Source organism: Somniosus microcephalus, chromosome 7 (genome assembly GCF_052327205.1).
Source record: "Somniosus microcephalus isolate GS21.2 chromosome 7, FLI_Smic_1.0, whole genome shotgun sequence".
NCBI classification, from domain to species: Eukaryota; Metazoa; Chordata; class Chondrichthyes; order Squaliformes; family Somniosidae; genus Somniosus; species Somniosus microcephalus.
The window spans coordinates 238,260,781-238,278,446 of record NC_140993.1 but is presented as its reverse complement, the minus strand read 5'-3'; the positions used below and the strand labels follow the sequence as shown (position 1 = coordinate 238,278,446).

Genomic DNA, 17,666 nt, shown 5'->3' with positions numbered 1-17,666 from the left:
TTCTACTTTCAAGGCACTAATTAGATCGAATAATCCACCAACAAGGGGTTGAGGGACTTTGCAAGAGCAAGCAGCATCAGAAACTTTCAAAACAAAGTACTTATTACAACTTATAAAATGGTTACACTAATTTGCAAAAAGTTTGTGATCTTAATAGCATGCATTTACCTTTACTTTGAGCGTGTAGTCCCATGGCGTGCTCTGACGCTATACTGCGCAAACAGTTGACAGTTCTAGCGCATGGAAGAGAGCTTTGAGAAGACACATTATAAACTGAGGAAATAACATGGCTGCTAAAGTTTGGATTGATAGGTTCATTTTGCAGTGGCTGCTCGTTGTTGGCATGTCGCTTTTCCCACCTGTCTAGTGAACAGAATTGGTTTTTGATTGGTTCACATTTAGTCAGTGGAATATTTGAGCAAAATATGATATTTTGTCCTCTGGATGCTTTTGAAGCCTTTCAGGTGGTTGAGGGGAGATAGAAAAAAAACCAGAGGCCTAGACCTAGGAGGAAGCCATTTAAATCTGCCAGCATTTGCCAAGTGATGGAGCTGGGAAAAACACACGATTGAATTGGCACTGTTCGGCCTCATTCCCATAACAGATTCTACCACGGAAGTAATATAATTGCAGCATAAAATGAAATATTGAATAACTTTATGGTTAAGCATATGTTTGTATGCTCAGCCCAGCAGGGTACCTGTGAAAACTCTGGTAGATATTTGCTTTCTAGCTAAGGGGTGATGAAGCCTGTTGTCATACTGCAACTGCTGCCTCCACAGAGATCAGGAAAGTCAGCTCAGGCGAGAGGAACACCCGTCAGAAGACAGTGGGGCCCTTCATTGAAATTACAGTTTGGGCTCCAAGTACATCATCAGGCCCTGACTGAAATTTTAACCAGAGGCCTGTACTGAGAATCGGCTTCCCTGCCAGGCCAACCTGGTGACAAGAGGAGCCGGGGTCAGAGAGGGCCAGGAAACAAGTAAAATTATTATTTTCTGTTCCCCTCATGAGCCAGGAGGAACATTAGTGCTCCTTTAGGCCCCACAAAGATACCTTGAGCCTCTCCTGCCCCAGGCTTCCGTTACCTCCCGCCCCCACCCCCAATGTTGCCCCTAATTTTTTTAGGTCCGGTTGCACGGCCCATTCACAGTTTTGCGCGTGCGCGAAATTTAACGTTGAAAAAGCCGGTCCCGCGCAGAGAGATGCGTGGCCGTGTAGCTTAGAGGAAACGTTGTCCGCTCCTCCTGTCGCTGCTTCCCCCTTTCCCCCAACCACTTACCCAAGTGCCGGGGCTGTTTCTTTGGGTTCTGTTCAGCGGCCTCCCACTGCCTGAAATCCTGCTCCTGCCTGTTAGCCAGCTAATGCTTCTCGCCGGGTTTAGGTGGGATGCAGACAAGGCCCGGGAGTAAAACATCTGACTCTCGGTCCCCATAGGGAGTTAAAATTGGCCCTTGGGACTTTCTGGTCTTGTATGGTTCAGTACTACATTGGATGGTGACTAGACATCAGGGAGCATTTATATCAGAACTTGACAACAAGAAGAATGCTCTTTTACTTGTAAGAAGTTGTGTCAGAGAGCTCTTGAATTGAACAGGCAATATTCAGTATTTTTCTTCTGCACTTTGGAAAAAAATGTTCAGTGGGCGATACCTCACCTTCATTCTTCTCATTATGACTTCTAAGTATACAGAATGAAATTGAAAGTGGAGAGCTACAGCAATGTGCTGCCCACAAATGGTCGATTAAGTGGTTCCAAGTTAGACACTCAATGAGAAAGATAAAAGATAGAGATGTTTTCTGCTCTTTTATCTGTATGCAACCTGAAACCATGTATGCTCCCAAAGTGAAATGTTGTCAATAAGATGTGTAGAGATAATGCAATGTTGCTGTGATAGTGATTCCATGGCCACCGTTATCCTGCTTCTTCAGAGAAGTACTATTTAAGATTCCTAGAAGCACGAAAAATGTCATGATAACAAGTTATATGTTTTAAATGGTCCTCACAGATCAAGACAATTATAAGGTAATGGGCCAGAATTTGCTGTTCAAGTAATGGCAAGGCTAATGGCACACTTATTTATGGGTAAATGCCACAGCAGCTTCAGATGAGGAGGAGATGCGCGGTTAAATGTGACTATGCAAGAGTTTCTGTCCGAGTTGCGACATTCTGCCGTTAGCTTTGCGAAGACTGTGTCTTGTCTTTAGTCTCCCATTTTTTTTTTTAGGAACTTGCTGTATTTGCCCATTAATTTCCCATTAAACAAGCCACAGAAAGTTAAGTTTAACGACCTCTCTGGCACTGAAAATTAATTATATGTATGGAGTCTCATGCCTTCAGGTTGTGAATTGTTTCAGGAGATTTTTAAAAAGTCACATTTTACACTTTACATTTTTTTTCAACAACAACAATTTGTATTTATATAGCGCCTTTAATGTAGTAAAACGTTCCAAGGCGCTGCACAGGAGTATTTTAAGACAACAAATATGACACCGAGCCACAGAAGGATAAATTAGGGCAGGTGACCAAAAGCTTGGTCAAAGAGGTAGGTTTTAAGGAGTGTCTTAAAGAAGGAAAGAGAGGTAGAGAGGCGGAGAGGTTTAAGGAGGGAATTCCAGAGCTTAGGGCCTAGGCAACAGAAGGCACGACCACCAAAAGTTGAGCGAGTATAATCGGATGCTCGAGGGCAGAATTAGAGGAGCACAGATATCACGGGCGGTGGGCGAGGGGGGGGGTGGTTGTGGGGCTGAATGAGATTAGAGATAGGAAGGGGCGAGGCCATGGAGGGATTTGAAAACAATGATGAGAATTTTGAAATCGAGGCGCTGCTTAACCGGGAGCCAATGTAGGTCAGCGAGCACAGGGGTGATGGGCGAATGGGACTTGGTGTGGGTTAGGACACGGGCAGCCGCGTTTTGGATGACCAAGTTTACGTAGGATGGAATGTGGGAGGCCAGCCAGGAGTGCATTGGAATAGTCAAGTCTAGAGGTAACAAAGGCATGGGTGAGGGTTTCAGCAGCAGATGAGCTGAAGCAAGGGCGGAGACAGGTGATGTTATGGAGGTGGAAGTAGGCGGTCTTTGTTATGCTGCGTATATATGGTCAGAAGCTCATTTCAGGGTCAAATATGACACCAAGGTTGCGAACAGTGTGGTTAGCCTCAGACGGGTGTTAGGGAGAGGGATGGAGTCAGTGGCTAGGGAACGGAGTTTGTGGCGGGGACCGAAAATAATGGCTTCGGTCTTCCCAATATTTAATTGGAGAAAATTTTGCTCTCCAGAACTGTGTGTCGGACAAGCAGTCTGACAATTTAGACACCGTGAAGGGGTCGAGAGAAGAGGTAGTGAAGTCTTGCTATTCCTTTCCGTCTTTTTTTCTCTCTCTCAATCCAATCTTTCCCTCTTTATCTTTCTGTACCTGATTTGACGTTGAATTCACCTCCTTTAATTCTCAGTCCTTCCTCTGATTATTTCCCAATCCTTAAACCTCATTCGTTAAGGAAATTGCCCTCACTCGGGTCCCAGATGCCCTGCTTCACCTCGCTGCGCCATTATCAGCTCGCACTTTCAGCAATTTAGTGGGCAAATATGTTTTGAGCTGAAGGGTGCAGGGGCAAGTTTAAGTAACGGCAGATGCCGTTAGATGCCCTGCAACAGCAAAATCTGGCCCATTATTGTTTGAGCCCTGTACCTCACACAAAATATTCCACTTTATGAAAAAAACAGTCTTTATAGTCCTGTGAAATTCTAAAGGCAATAATATTTAATCTTTTGTGCAGTACTTAAGGTGTGCACAGGTTTGTGTACAGTGTCATACAATGCAATTTCTGTAATTATCGATGTATTTGATGCCAGTTAATCATCTGCTAATTTAGGATGGTTTTTTTGTACAGGTTATTGGTGCTTTGCAGCTTGAGGTTGAGCCTTTCTGTGACTGTCGAAGACGTGCCGTGAATTCAAGTTGAACTGGTGAGTTTGATGTTTGGTTTATTGTCAAATGTAGAGGGAACAAAATGTTGCTTTGAGGGCTTGCACATATGTTGAATGCTGATATGGAAACACCAACAGAAGAAACATGCTCACTTTCAAGAATTAAAAACAAAAGCAGTGTTATTTTATGGTCTGTTTCTTGTTTTGTTTCTTCCCCCCCTCTTTAAATTTTAAAATTTGGATGGATATAATTTCTACAGGACATATCTGATATTTATGAAATATTTCTCATTTCCTGGTTTGTAGGCAGATTATTTTCAACAAAACATTTATTGGCATTGACAAGATTGAGCTGAGAGCACCGTTACCTAGCAACATTTAAGATATGCCAGCATGCAATGCTTGTTATTTTTCTTAATTGCATATGACAGGACTATAATGATTTTTCAGAAAATAAAGGGATGTTACACTCATTTTCTCCTCCTCTCCAATTTTCTCCCCATCTCTCCTGCAGGCACTGACGGCTGGGGTACTGTTCAATGGGCACCAGTTGCCCTCCAATGTACTTGTCCAGAGTTCTTGTCCATAGTGCCAATGCTTGACTTGAGATATCAGAATGCACGTGTCAGTTGCCTATTTGGGTGGCCAGGGGGGGTGGTGGGGTGTTGGAAGGAGGATGTCATGGCTGAACCTGATCGTCTCTTCTCATGACATGCACGCATTTTAGAAGGAATCACTGGATAGCAGCAACATAGAAAAAAAATAGAACATAGAAAAATCAGAGCAGAAGTAGGCCATTCAGCCCTTTGAGCCTGCTCCACCATTCAATATGATTATGGCTGATCCTCTATCAATACCATATTCCCGCTCTCCCCATACCCTTTGATGCCTTTTGTGTCTAGAAATCTATCTATCTAGCTCCTTCGTAAAGATATTCAGTGAATTGGCCTCCACAGCCTTCTGTGGTAGAGAATTCCACAGGTTCACCACCCTCTGAGTGAAGAAATTTCTCCTCATCTCAGTCCTAAATGTCCTACCCCATATCCTGAGACTGTGACCCCTTGTTCTAGAGAAGGAGACCAAAACTGCACACACTACTCCAGGTGTGGTCTCACCAAGGCCTTGTATAACTGTAGTAAGACATCCTTGCTCCTGTACTCAAATCCTCTTGCAGTGAAGGCCAACATACCATTTGCCTTCCTAACTGCTTGCTGCACCTGCATGTTTGCTTTCAGTGACTGGTGTACAAGGACACCCAGGTCCCTTTGTACATCAGCATTTCCCAATCTAGCACCATTTAAATAATACTCTACCTTTCTGTTTTTCCTACCAAAGTGGATAACTTCACATTTATCCACGTCATACTGCATCGGCCATGTATTTGCCCATTCACCTTGTCTAAATCACCTTGAAGCCTCTGCATTCTCCTCACAACCCACAATCCCACCCAGTTTAGTGTTGTCAGCAAACTTGGAAATATTACATTTGGTTCCCTCATCCAAATCATTGATATATATTGTGAATAGCTGGGGCCCAAGCACTGATCCCTGCGGTACCCCACTAGTAACTGCCTACCACCCCGAAAAAGACCCATTTATTCCTACACTCTGTTTCCTGTCTGTTAACCAATTTTCAATCCATGTCAGTATATTACCCCTAATCCCATGTGGTTTAATCTTGCACAGTAACCTCTTATGTAGGACTTTATCAAAGGCCTTCTGAAAATCCAAATACATCACATCCACTGGTTCTCCCTTATCTATTCTACCAGTTACATCCTCAAAACTCCAATAGGTTTGTCAAACACGATTTCCTTGTCATAAATCCATGTTGACTTTGTCTAATCCCGTTGATATTTTCTAAGTGTCCTGTTATCACACCCTTTATAATAGACTCTAGCATTTGTTAGGTTAACCGGTCTGTAGTTCCCTGTTTTCCCTCTCCCTTTTTTAAAATAGTGGGGTTATATTTGCCGCCCTCCAATCTGCAGGAACTGTTTCATAATCTATAGAATTTTAGAAGATGACAACCAATGCATCCACTATTTCCATGGTTACCTCTTTTAGTACTCTGAGATGCAGATTATCAGGCCCTGGGGATTTATCGGCTTTCAGTTCCATTAATTTCTCCAGCACACTTTTTTTACTAATACTAATTTCCTTTAATTCCTCCTTCTCGCTAGACCCTTGGTTCCCGAGCATTTCTGGGAAGTTATTTGTGTCCTCTTCCGTGAAGACAGAACCAAAGTATTTGTTTAATTGCTCTGCCATTTCCTTGTTCCCCATTATAAATTCTCCTGTTTCTGTAAGGGACTGACATTTGGCTTCACTAATCTTTTTACATACTTGTAGAAGCTTTTACAATCCGCTTTTATGTTCCTTGCAAGTTTACTCTCGTACTCTATTTTTCCCCTCTTAATCAATCTCTTGGTCCTTTTTTGCTGAACTCTAAACTGCTCCCAATCCTCAGGCTTGCTACTTTTTCTGGCAACTTTATATGACTCCTCTTTGGCTCGAATTCTATCCTTAATTTCTTTTTTTAGCCATGGTTGGGCCGCTTTTCCTTGTGTTTTTGCGCCAGAAAGGAATGTATAACTGTTGCAATTCATGCATTCGTTGCTTAAATGTTAGCCATTGCCTATCTACCGTCATGCCTTTTAATGAAGCTCCCCAATCTATCATAGCCAACTCACTCCTCATACCATCGTAGTTTCCTTTGTTTAGATTTAGGACCCTAGTTTCAGATTGGACTTCTTCACTTTCCATTCTAAATGAAGAATTCTATCATGTTATGGTCACTCTTCCCTAAAGGACCCCACACAACAAGATTATTAATTAACCCCTTCTCATTGCACAATACCAAATCTAGGATAGCCTATTCCCTAGTTGGCTCCTCAACGTACTGGTCTAAAAAACCATCTCGTACACAGTCCAGGAATTCATCCTCCACAGTATTATTGTTAATTTGGTTTGGCCAGTCTATATGTAGATTAAAGTCACCCATGATTACTGTAGTACCCTTGTTACATGCATCTCTAATTTCCTGTTTTATGCCATCCCCTATATTACCACTACTGTTTGGAGGCCTATAAACAACTCCCACCAATGTTTTCTGCCCTTTGGTGCTTCTTAGCTCCAACCCAGGCTGATTCTACATCTTGATTTTCTGAGCCAATATCCTTTCTCATTATTGCTCTGATTTCATTCTTTACTAACAAGGCCACCCCACCTCTTTTTTTTTCCTTTTTGCCTGTCCTTCCTAAATATCGAATATCCTTGGATATTCAGCTCCCAGCCTTGGCTACCCTGCAGCCATGTCTCCGTAATCACAATTATATCATATCTATTTACATCTATTTGTGCTGTTAATTCGTCTACATTATTATGAATGCTTCGTGCATTCAGATACAGTGCCTTTAGATTTGTCTTTAACATTTTTAGACATCTTAACATTTTTCTGTACTATGGCCCCATTTTTTTTATTACCATTTTTACTTACCCGGACCCTATTTGTTGGTGCACTCCTTTGTTTCTACGCTCTGTCCCTTCCTGACAATCTGGTTATCCTTATCCCAATCACTTCCTTGCACTGCTTCCTTGTCTTTTCTCTTTAGCATTCTAGATTTCTCTCCACCAGGACCCCGCCACCCCCCCCCCCTTATTTAGTTTAAAGCCCTATCTACTTTCCTAGTTATTCAGATCGCTAGAACTCTGGTCCCAGCATGGTTCAGGTGTAGTCTGTCCCAACGAAACAGCTCTCTCTTTCCCCAGTACTGGTGCCAGTGCCCCACGAATCAAAACCCACTTCTCCCACACCAATCTCTGAGCCACGCATTCATCTCCCTGATCCTATTGACCCAATGCTAATTTGCTTGTGGGCCAATCAAATTAGTAACAATACTGTGGAGGAGGAATTCCTGGAGTGTATACGGGATGGTTTCCTGGACCAATATGTCGAGGAACCAACCAGAGATCAGGCCATCTTAGACTGGGTATTATGTAATGAGAAAGGATTAATTAGCAATCTTGTTGTACGAGGCCCCTTGGGTCGGAGCGATCATATGATCGAATTCTTCATTAAGATGGAGAATGAAGTAGTTGACTCAGAGACTAGGGTCCTCAATTTAAATAAAGGAAACTACGATGGTCTGAGGAGCGAGTTGGGTAGGATTGATTGGGGAATGGCACTCAAAGGGTTGACGGTGGATAGGTAATGGCAAACATTCAAAGACCAACTGGATGAGCCACAGAATTTGTTCATCCCAGTTTGACATAAAAATAAAACAAAAAAGGTGACTCAACCGTGGCTAACCAGGGAAATTAGGGATAGCATAAGATCCAAGGAGAGGACATATAAATTGGCCAGAAAAAGCAATAATCCTGAGGATTGGGAGCAGTTTAGGATTCAACAAACGAGGACAAAGGGATTAATTAAGAAAGGGAAAATAGAATATGAGTGTAAGCTAGCAGGGAACATAAAAACTGACTGTAAAAGCTTTTATAGATGTGAAGAGAAAAAGATTGGTGAAGTCAAGCGTAGGTCCCTTGCAGTCAGAATCAGGGGAATTTATAATGGGAAACAAAGAAATGGCAGACCAACTAAATTCATACTTTGGTTCTGTCTTCACAAAGGAGGACACAAATAACCTCCCAGAGATGCCGGGGAACATAGGGTCTGATGAAAGGGTGGAACTGAAAGAAATCAGTATTTGTAGGGAAATGGTGTTAGGAAAATTGATGGGACTGAAGGCCGATAAATCCCCAGGGCCTGATAATCTACATCCCAGGGTACTTAAGGAAGTGGCCCTAGAAATAGTAGATGCATTGCTGGTCATCTTCCAGAACTCAATAGACTCTGGAACAGTACCCATGGATTGGAGGGTAGCTAATGTTACACCACTATTCAAAAAAGGTGGTAGAGAAAAAGCGGGGAATTATAGACCAGTAAGCCTGACATCGGTAGTGGGGAAAATGCTAGAGTCTATTATAAAAGATGTAATAGCAGAGCACTTGGAAAGCAGTGACAGAATCGGACAAAGTCAACATGGATTTACAAAAGGTAAATCATGCTTGACTAATCTACTGGAATTTTTTGAGGATGTAACTGGTAAAATAGATAAGGGAGAACCAGTGGATGTGGTGTATTTGGACTTTCAGAAGGCTTTCGATAAGGTCCCACATAAGAGATTAGCGTGCAAAATTAAGGCACATGGGATTGGGGGCAAGGTATTGACTTGGATAGAGAACTGGTTGGCGGACAGAAAGCAAAGAGTTGGAATAAACGGGTCGTTTTCCAAGTGGCAGGCAGTGACTAGTGGGGTACCGCAAGGGTCAGTCCTAGGACCCCAGCTGTTCACAATATATATTAATGATCTGGACGAGGGAATTGGATGTAATATCTCCAAATTTGCAGACGAATGATCTGGACGAGGGAATTGGATGTAATATCTCCAAATTTGCAGATGATAAAAAGCCGGGTGGGAGGGTAAGCTGTGAGGAGGATGTCGTGAAACTCCAGTACGATTTGGACAGGTTGGGTGATTGGGCAGAAACATGGCAAATGCACTATAATGTGGATAAATGTGAGGTTATCCACTTTGGTGGCAAAAACAGGAAGGCAGATTATTATTTGAATGGTAATAGATTGGGAGAAGGGGAAGTGCAAAGAGACCTGGGTGTTCTTGTGCACCAGTCGCTGAAGGTAAGCATGCAGGTGCAGCAGGCAGTTAAGAAGGCAAATGGCATGTTGGCCTTCGTAGCAAGAGAGTTCGAGTACAGGAACAAGGATGTCTTGCTACAGTTGTACAGGGCCTTGGTGAGACCGCACCTTGCGTATTGTGTGCAGTTTTGGTCGCCTTACCTGAGGAAGGACGTTCTTGCCATGGAAGGAGTGCAGCGAAGATTCACCAGGCTGATACCTGGGATGGCAGGAATGACGTACGAGGAGAGATTCTGTCGATTTGGGCTTATACTCACTGGAGTTTAGAAGATTGAGAGGGGATCTCATCGAAACCTATAAAATTCTGTCAGGCCTGGACAGACTAGATGCAGGAAGGATGTTTCTGATGGCCGGGGAGTCCAGAACCAGGGGTCATAGTCTAAGGATAAGGGGTAAGCCATTTAGGACTGAAATGAGGAGGAATTTCTTCACCCAGAGAGTGGTGAACCTGTGGAATTCTCTGCCACAGAGGGCGGTGGAGGCCAGTTCATTAAATATATTCAAGAAAGAGTTGGATATATTTCTTAAGGCTAAAGGGATCAAGGGATATGGGGAGAAGGCAGGGACAGGGTACTGAATTTGGATGATCAGCCATGATCTCATTGAATGGCGGAGCGGGCTTGAAGGGCCTGCTCCTATCTTCTATGTTTCTATGTATGTTTCGGTAATAATCCAGAGATTATGACCTTTGTGGTTCTGCTTTTTAATTTAATCCCTAGCTGCTCAAACTCTCAGCAGAACCTCTTTCTTTGTCCTACCTATATCATTGGTACCTAAGTGGACCACGACAACTGGATCCTCCCCCTCCCATTCCAAGTTCTTCTCCAGCCTAGAGAAGATGTCCTTTAGCCTGGCACCAGGTAGGCAACATAGCCTTTGGGACTCACACTTCTGGCTGCAGAGAACAGTGTCTATCCCCCTAATTATACTATCACCTACTACAACCACCTTCCTTTTTACTCCCCCCACTTGAACGGCTTCCTGTACTACAGTGCTGTGGTCAGTTTGCTTGTCATCCCCGCACTGGTCCACAAGGGTTGCAAGAACCTCGAATCTATTGGACAAGTGCAGGGACCGAGGCTCCTGCAATACTACCTCCTGGATCCCTGTACCTGCCTCACTTGCAGTCACACCCTCCTGTTCCTGACCACGTGTCAATTCTAAAGTATTTAAGGGGTGTGGCTGCCTCCTGGGGCAAAAGATCCAGGTAACTTTCTCCTCCTTGATGTCTCGTAATGTCTGCAGCTCGGACTCCAGCTCCTCAACTCGGAGCCAAAGTTCCTCGAGTCGCAGACACTTGCCGCAGGTGTAGTCGCCCTGGACAAAAATGTCCACAAGCTCCCACATATTGCAGCAGTAACACATCTCCTGTTCTCCTATTAATTCGTTTAGTATTAATCAAATTATTTACCTCGTTTAGTTTATTAAATCCCCCCCCCCCAGTTGTTCATTCTGTGCTGCTGCACTCACAGGCCCTTCTATTTATACTGTTTGTGAATCAGATGAGTCACCAATGCTCTGCTACTGTTTCAGGTACCAGTTTAATCCAGTTAGCTAACTAACTACAGCAGCTCTCCAGCAGGAGATCTTGATTGTTTGTCTCTGCTTAAGCCTGAAGAAACTTAAAATTTTTAAGTTTAAATTTGAACTTAAACAGTTGATCTTACTTAAGAGCTACTAGCAATTAACACTAGATTTTGAAAGAGATTAACCCTTAAAACTCCAACACTTACCAAACTCGCAGTTGTTCACTCTGTGCTGCTGGAGGGCGATCCCTGGGTGATCCTTCCCCCTCCCTAGCCCAGGATGCTGAAACCAACTGTAGATTCTCAGTTGCTGCCCCAGCTAAGATCAGAAAACTCCCCATGATAATAGAAGCCAGCAGTTATAGAGAACCAAGCAACCCGGACACATGCTCAGCTCGAAAGACATGCAGTTATTGAAAAAGTAGGACTGAGCCAGACCCAACACACGGAGAGCGGGAGTGGGCCGGACCCAACACACGGAGAGCAGGAGTGAGCCAGACCCAACACACGGAGAGCGGGAGTGGGCCGGACCCAACACACGGAGAGCGGGAGTGGGCCGGACCCAACACACGGAGAGCGGGAATGGGCCTGACCCAACACACGGAGAGCGGGAATGGGTCAGACCCAACACACGGAGAGCGGGAGTGGGCCTGACCCAACACACGGAGAGCGGGAGTGAGCCAGACCCAACACACGGAGAGCGGGAATGGGTCAGACCCAACACACGGAGAGCGGGAGTGAGCCAGACCCAACACACGGAGAGCGGGAGTGAGCCAGACCCAACACACGGAGAGCGGGAGTGAGCCAGACCCAACACACGGAGAGCGGGAGTGAGCCAGACCCAACACACGGAGAGCGGGAGTGGGCCAGACCCAACATACGGAGAGCGGGAATGGGCCAGACCCAACACACGGAGAGCGGGAGTGGGCCAGACCCAACATACGGAGAGCGGGAATGGGCCAGACCCAACACACGGAGAGCGGGAGTGGGTCAGACCCAACACACGGAGAGCGGGAATGGGCCAGACCCAACACACGGAGAGCGGGAGTGGGCCAGACCCAACATACGGAGAGCGGGAGTGAGCCAGACCCAACACACGGAGAGCGGGAATGGGCCAGACCCAACACACGGAGAGCGGGAGTGGGCCAGACCCAACATACGGAGAGCGGGAATGGGCCAGACCCAACACACGGAGAGCGGGAGTGGGTCAGACCCAACACACGGAGAGCGGGAGTGAGCCAGACCCAACACACGGAGAGCGGGAATGGGCCAGACCCAACACACGGAGAGCGGGAGTGGGCCAGACCCAACACACGGAGAGCGGGAGTGGGCCAGACCCAACACACGGAGAGCGGGAATGGGTCAGACCCAACACACGGAGAGCGGGAATGGGCCAGACCCAACACACGGAGAGCGGGAGTGGGTCGGACCCAACACACGGGGAGCGGGAATGGGCCGGACCCAACACACGGAGAGCGGGAGTGGGCCAGACCCAACACACGGAGAGCGGGAGTGGGCCAGACCCAACACACGGACAGCGGGAGTGGGCTAGACCCAACACACGGAGAGCGGGAGTGGGCCAGACCCAACACACGGACAGCGGGAGTGGGCCAGACCCAACACACGGAGAGCGGGAGTGGGTTGGACTTGGTGTACTCTTTTGATAGGACCAAAAACAAATTGACTGTAAATTAACAAAACTTCAAATAAACCTTAACAAATCAAATTATAATTTGGTTCCCGGTGGTGATAATGCACTCCAGTCCCCGCGGCGCCCACCGCTCACGGAAGTACTCAAGCATGCCGGCGGACACCGCGTGCTCCATCTCCAGGGCCACCCGGGCACGAACATGGCCGCGGAAGAGAGGCAGGTTGGACTCGGTGTCTGGAGAGCGGGAGTGGGTCGGACTCGGTGTAGGGAGAGCGGGAGTGGGTCGGACTTGGTGTATGGAGAGCGGGAGTGGGTCGGACTCGGTGTAGGGAGAGCGGGAGTGGGCCAGACCCAACACACGGACAGCGGGAGTGGGTCAGACCCAACACACGGAGAGCGGGAATGGGCCTGACCCAACACACGGAGAGCGGGAGTGGGTCGGACTCGGTGTAGGGAGAGCGGGAGTGGGTCGGACTCGGTGTAGGGAGAGCGGGAGTGGGTCGGACTCGGTGTCGGGAGAGCGGGAGTGGGTCGGACTCGGTGTCGGGAGAGCGGGAGTGGGTCGGACTCTGTGTCGGGAGAGCGGGAGTGGGTCGGACTCGGTGTAGGGAGAGCGGGAGTGGGTCGGACTTGGTGTATGGAGAGCGGGAGTGGGTCGGACTCGGTGTAGGGAGAGCGGGAGTGGGCCAGACCCAACACACGGACAGCGGGAGTGGGTCAGACCCAACACACGGAGAGCGGGAATGGGCCTGACCCAACACACGGAGAGCGGGAGTGGGTTGGACTTGGTGTATGGAGAGCGGGAGTGGGTCGGACTCGGTGTAGGGAGAGCGGGAGTGGGTCGGACTCGGTGTAGGGAGAGCGGGAGTGGGTCGGACTCGGTGTCGGGAGAGCGGGAGTGGGTCGGACTCGGTGTCGGGAGAGCGGGAGTGGGTCGGACTCGGTGTAGGGAGAGCGGGAGTGGGTCGGACTCGGTGTAGGGAGAGCGGGAGTGGGTCGGACTCTGTTGGTGACATTTTTCATCATATACTTTTATAAGAATGGTTGACCAGATTGGAATACAATCAAAATATTTGCAATAAAGTATTATAGTGTTTATTTACTGTATATAGATAAATGGTAGCTTATCATAAAAGTACACCACCAACAGATGTTAATTTTCAATCACCTCGGTGTGATTATATCTTGATTTGAATAAAATATAAATATACCTTTTGGTATTGTCCAGTATTTGTTTTAATTTATTTTTTCAATAATAATTAAGCTTTGCTCTATTTAAATCACAGTATATCCTTTCTCACAAATAGACTGGAGAAGCTGGGATTGTTCTCCTTAGAGCAGAGCAAGTTGAGAGGAGATTTGATAGAGGTGTTCAAAATCATGAGGGGTCTAGACACAGTAGCTAGAAACTGTTCCCATTGGCAGAAGGGTCGAGAACCAGAGGACACAGATTTAAGGTGTTTGGCAGAAGATCCAAAGGCGACATGAGGAAATACATTTTTACGCAGTGAGTGGTTAGGGTCTGGAATGCACTGCCTGAAAGGGTGGTGGACGCAGATTCAATCATAGCATTTAAAAGGGAGTTGGATAAGTACCTGAAAGAAAAAAAAATGCAGGGCTATGGGGAAAGGGCGGGGGAGTGGGACTAGCTGAAGTGCTCTTGCAGAGAGCCAGCACGAACTGGACAGGCCGAATGGCCTCCTACTGTGCGGTAACCATTCTATGAAATACTCTGTCTATGAACTGTAATGGTTTTACATGACAGTTCAAACAGTTTGGCCTCAGTTTGATGAGAGCAGGGGTCCTCTAAAATCATTCATGAATTAACTTCTCAATGACAAGTACAACGCATTATTTTTTTAAAATTCAAAGGCAGCCACTGCCCAAATGAGATAAAAGACCAGTTAATCAACAGATTAACTGTCCATTCATTTAATTTGCTATGTGTGGGACCTTGCTTTGTGTGCCGCGTTTGTTGACATAACAACCATGGCCTCACTGAAAAAGCAATTAATTGGTTTTGAAGTACATTGGGACATTCTAAAGCTGTAAAAAGGTACTACAGTATGTAAATGCTTTTTCTTCTTCTGCTATGAATCAGACCTAATAAGCAGGAATTGTTCAACCTCATGAAATGGTTAGTAGGTGTAAGTAACTGCCCAACATTCAGGACTAATTGGCCTGTTTGGCAATTACAGAGAATCAGTAATGAGTGGGAAGTGTAAGAATTTGCACTTGTGCAGTTCGATTGCTTCTTTAAAGTTTCAATTAATGCGTATTTTTGTGTAGAGTGGTACAATCGGCTTTCATTTGGCCCATCGTGTACCTGACCCGCGAATGCTTGATGTTGATGACGGTGGCCTTTGAGTGGCGATCTGCCAGTTTAGTGTCCCTTGTGTCAAATTGCAGATATATTTCTGCTGTACGTTTGCAGTCCTCTTTGTATGTACCTGCATGTATTGTGTGCTCTGTAGCATGTACGCTTCATCAAACCAAGTCATCAGAGAATGTGAACTTCTTGTACAAAAGGGGGAGGGGAGAAATCAGTTTAGCCATTTAGAAACTGCAAGTACCCATTACTTAATCCTAAATACAACCTTTTTAAAATTTAAATTCCCCATATAATATTCCAGTGTTCAATAAATAATTAAACCTGTAAGCGGTTTTGATCCTAGCCCAATTGCTACACGGACAGTTCGAATCGCCCCCGCCTTACGAAAGTTCTATACCCGGGAATTATTATTCAGAGTGTAAATGGAATAAGTCACGGACAGGAATGCTTCGGTGAAAAATCATACTTATATTTATTTGGTCTAACATACAGTGGCTAAAACATGCACTGTGGAGAATAAGATCCAGGTTACAAACAACATACATACCGTACACAACTGGGGACTAAAACATATTGCTATGGTGGACTCTAACTCCACCCCTACCAACGAATTACCCAGTCGCATAAGCCCCTTTGCCTGGCTGAACCAAACGAAACTTTCACCCCAGAATAGCCCAAAAAAACTTCTCTTCTGAGGAAAAACCCTGAGCCCTTACACACCACCCAACTTGCCTGGGATATCTGGTTACCAGCTTGGGACACTCGAGACCATGTTTACCATCACACACAGGCGGTCTCGATCGCTCTGCTCCACTGTGGGAAGTCACTGCCCGGCGGCCATTCCCTGTGAGGGGTATGCGATTCTCAGTCTCAGCGGCTTCTTCCTCTGGTACTTCTTGTTAGGTCGATCTTGGTAGAGCGAGAGCGAGAATGGTGGAAAAGGATCTATTATAGGAGTCTTGCTACCCCTATCTTTCCTGCCAATCTTTAAAATCCTTTTGTTTCTAAGCACTCCGGTGCTTAATCAGTGATGGGCCATCATCAGACCCATGAGTATTCCGTGATTGGACTAATGGCCCTAAGTCTGGGACATATTTCGGTCTTTGTGTTGGGAAAAACTGGCTTCTCTTCGGCTGGCTAGGCTAGTGGGTTCATTGTTCTGCTTCTCTTCTAAGATGGAGGTGAGAAGTGCTTTTGCATATTCGAGTGGCTTTCTACTAGGTTCAAGTTCAACCGGTGCCTCAGGGTCCTCAGCCCTTTCGTCAATGGCCCCCCCCCTTCCTTTTTCCAGGACAGTCGGGCGAACCCATACATTCTGGATGACTGACAGTTCTTTTGTCACAGCCAACCGCCATGCGTTCTCTGGAGCTTTAACAAACCAGTGTTTCACGTATCTGCACAGGGTGATCCCATCACAGGGAAAATACCCTCAGAAAAATCCCATAAAGTCCACAAAATATTCTCGACTGAGCCCATTCTTCAAACAGAGACTTTGCGATCTCTTCAGTCCCACGTTTGATGCTCTTCTTTCCACAAAGCATCATTCGACGAGAGAGCAAAAGCCAAAGTCTCCCACAAGTGAAGCTGTTTTCCTGATTTTTACATTTTAAACCCCAGAACTGTAACCCTTACTGCGTGTCATAGTTCCCTTCTACCGAGTCAAAACATCAGCGAAACGGCTTCTTAACACATTCAAACGGCTGGGTTCCAATTCCCACTGACAAACTTCAAGTCAAAATGCAGAACATTAATAAGATCCACAGGACGTTACCAAAAAGTCACTGCGCACATCACACAATACAGCATTGACAGGTGGTAACACATTACAAAAATACAACAGCGCACATCGTGCAATACGGAGTGTAAAACTATAACCAGAATACAATACACTTGCTTTCAGAACTTTGGTACATTACAAGTTTTGGCAGGGAGAAACCATCATCAACACCTTTCCGGATCGATCTAACACCCCTTGCCACCACGCTCGGAGCATCTGGCTCCGTTGCCTGCAGCTAGTAAGCTAGCAACAATTGTATGATAACTAATGCATGGGAACAGATGCGGATCCAGGGAGGAATCTCTATACTCAGACCGATGTCCCACCATGGTGGCGAGACAATCCCCTTGATCTCCTCAATAGAAAGTGCTGGAATAACTCAGCAGGCCAGGCAACATCCATGGAGAGAAAATCGAGTCAACGTTTCGAGTCAAACTCTTTGTCAAGACTGATTTCCAGCATCCGCAGTATTTTGCTATCCCCCTTGCTCTCCTCCCCCACTTCTACTGTCTTTTGCTCTAAAGTGTAAAAATGTTTCTGGGAGAGCTCAACGGTCTTTATTAACTCTGAGGTGTTCCGGCGGAAAAGGAATCGGGTACCCGAAATGCTCCACATAGTCCTGAAGACGTGTGAAGGTGTTGTTCACAGTGAGGTGAATGGTCGAGGGTTCGGGGATGGGAGTAATTCGCTCTTGTGCCACTTGAACCTCAGCCTTGGGTTTGAAGCAAAGAC

The 17,666-nt window shown here is 45.9% G+C and overlaps 1 protein-coding gene across 3 annotated transcripts in view; it reads left to right on the top strand.

The window, feature by feature from the left end:
• The window catches only part of LOC147115167 (neurocalcin-delta), a 506,449-nt gene that overhangs the window by 285,112 nt on the left and 203,671 nt on the right, over window positions 1–17,666 (top strand). For 2 of the 3 annotated variants that reach the window (XM_085993470.1, XM_085993469.1), the window contains exon 2: window positions 3,894–3,969. The gene's annotated coding sequence lies outside the window, so the exon portion shown is untranslated. Of the gene's footprint in view, window positions 1–1,257; window positions 1,561–3,893; window positions 3,970–17,666 lie in introns of those variants that run through there. The other variant, XM_085993471.1, reaches the window with a different exon arrangement.